A 2,500-nucleotide genomic window follows, 5' to 3' on the forward strand; every position below is an offset into this window, starting at 1 on the left:
TGCCTTCAAGTACCAGTCTGAGAGCAATCCTGGATTCTTATTCAGGCAAAACATACAGTCACTGCTGGGGCAAAGTCTATCCAGCCAAAATCAAGCCACTAACATTGTTAGTGCCATACATAGAGATACACCAACCAGAAATGCTAGTGCTGCCTGTACTACAACCACTATCACAAACACAAGTAATACACTCACAAGAAATGCAGGCACTCATGTACACATGGAAAACACAGGTCACATTCCTGCTGCTGGCACAAACACTTTGAGTAGTATGAACTCAGGTAATTCACACGCTACAAGCACAACTCCTACACCTAACACAAACACAATTGTTACAAGCACTTCCATTACAGTAAACGCACGCCACACGCATACTACAAATACAGGCAGTACTGTTCCACCTCATGCATTACTTACCACAACAGCACCTGCTGAATCATCTAATCATTCAACGCAGACACAAGTAGAAGGAACTGCTGTCGCAGCAACTGTGGATGCAAACAATGACAGAGGTGAGTTTTGTACATTCATGTATGGAACTATTCTATGTACATGTATCAGGCCTTATTTCATCTAGCATTCCAGGTTTTTCATAATTTTAATTTATGATAGAAAGTAATGGATGTGCCATAAACACTGACTGTCTAGCAAGTTGAAATTTAAAAGTTTATTGTTAGATCACATTGCAATGGCTGTGCCAGCTGTAAAATGTAATATTTACAATCTTTTTAATTAAAAACACTATATTTCAATCATGTCATCGAAAACGAAATCTTGTCAACTCGATCCCGTCCCAACCTGGATTTTAAAAGGCTGCATTAATCAACTGCTACCAACTATAACGGAAATCATCAATTCGTCCTTGGAACAGGGACATTTTCCATCAAAGTTAAAAGAATCTATTGTTTATCCGCTTTTAAAGAAACCAGCTTTGGACCCGGAAGACAACAACAACTTCCGCCCAATTTCCAACTTGTCATTTCTTTCAAAAACGCTGGAAAGAATTGCTGCCGTTCAATTGGACAATCACCTAACCGATCATCAGCTTTATGCTAAGATGCAATCAGCATACCGAAAATATCACAGCACTGAGTCAGCACTACTTAAAGTGTTTAATGACATCAACACTGCCATTGACAATCAACATGAATGCGTCCTAGTCCTCTTGGACTTATCAGCGGCTTTTGACACCATCGACCACAAAATACTAATCAACCGATTGGAGAATAAATATGGTATTTCTGGCCTTGCCCTTGAATGGCTAAAGTCATATCTTCAGGAAAGACCTCAACGTGTTATAGTTAATGGAACTTACTCCGATCCAAAATATAACTCTTTCGGCGTTCCCCAAGGTTCTGTACTTGGGCCCCTATTGTTTTCATTGTATTATGGTCCACTGGAAGATGTGATAAGAGCTCATGGCATAGATGAAATATTTGTTTACAAATAGAATTTTTATGTCTTCACCCGAAAATTAATGTTAAGCAATTCATTACTATGAGTTTCCCATAATTAAGATTAAATAATTATCAATTCAGGACAGGGTAGGTGGTCGGGTGCTTTCCTTCATACCCCCTATAAGAGCGCATTGTTGATCACGTGGGCACACGGAGTAATGTGTCATTATGCCCTGCTCTTCATCGAAAAAGGACGTCGACAACTGTTTTCTCTGTCTACGGTAACTTTTTCTGTTTTTTCTTTATTCTAATGTCTTCCGATTTGCCCCGGGTTTTGGTTTGGGGTCACTCTTTCGTTAAACGACTTTCTGCTGATTTAGAACGGGGTTTCCAGCAACGGGCTCGTGGCGATTTTAATCTTACAAGCCGTGCACGTGTTACCTTGTTTGGTCAGGGCGGCCGAACTGTTCCTAAACTTTGGTCTCACGATCTCCATGTAGTTTCTAGCTCAACCCCGGATATAGTTATACTAGAAATTGGTACTAATGATCTGTCTACCGAGGAGCCCTCGCTTGTAGCTTCGTCCATTGAAGTTTTGGTTCGCTTGTTACACGATCGCTTTTCGGTAAAGGTGATATGTGTTTGTCATGTCATCCCTCGTCGTTCGCCATGTGCTTTTAACGACAAGGTGGTCGTCTGCAATGAGTTAGTTCATTCACTTTTGGAACCCCTTCCCTACGTTTTTTGTTGGTTTCACAAGGGTTTTTATAATAAGGCTGGGAAATTATTGTTAGGTGATGGGGTTCACGTTAATCGTTTAGGACAGTATCGTTTATATCGTAGTTATCGTGGTGCCATTTTGAAGGCTTTGTCTTTACTTTGACTAAGCAGTTACCGGCCACAATTTGTATTATTTCATAGACCTTGACCTTAGGTATTTTCTTTTTAGGACATTTAAGGCTTGAGATTCGATCCAATATAATTTTATTTTGACGAATTCGATCGTCTCATTTATTCCTGGGACGTCGCTACAAGTTGATCTTGTTTAAGGGCTTAACTGATCCTTAATTTTGTTTAATTATCGATCCAAGCTAACGGTATTT

At 39.9% G+C, this 2,500-nt stretch overlaps 1 protein-coding gene and 1 pseudogene across 1 annotated transcript in view; one reads left to right on the plus strand and one right to left on the minus strand.

Annotated features, from left to right (window-relative positions):
• The window catches only part of LOC138012563 (uncharacterized), a 583,226-nt pseudogene that overhangs the window by 129,510 nt on the left and 451,216 nt on the right, over positions 1 to 2,500 (minus strand).
• Positions 1,656 to 2,500, plus strand: part of LOC137996148 (uncharacterized) — a 6,885-nt gene continuing 6,040 nt past the window's right edge. The window contains exon 1 of the mRNA XM_068841576.1: positions 1,656 to 1,678. The gene's annotated coding sequence lies outside the window, so the exon portion shown is untranslated. The remainder of the gene's footprint in view (positions 1,679 to 2,500) is intronic.

The sequence above is a fragment of the Montipora foliosa genome, chromosome 1 (assembly GCF_036669935.1).
Source record: "Montipora foliosa isolate CH-2021 chromosome 1, ASM3666993v2, whole genome shotgun sequence".
In the NCBI taxonomy this organism is placed as follows: domain Eukaryota; kingdom Metazoa; phylum Cnidaria; class Anthozoa; order Scleractinia; family Acroporidae; genus Montipora; species Montipora foliosa.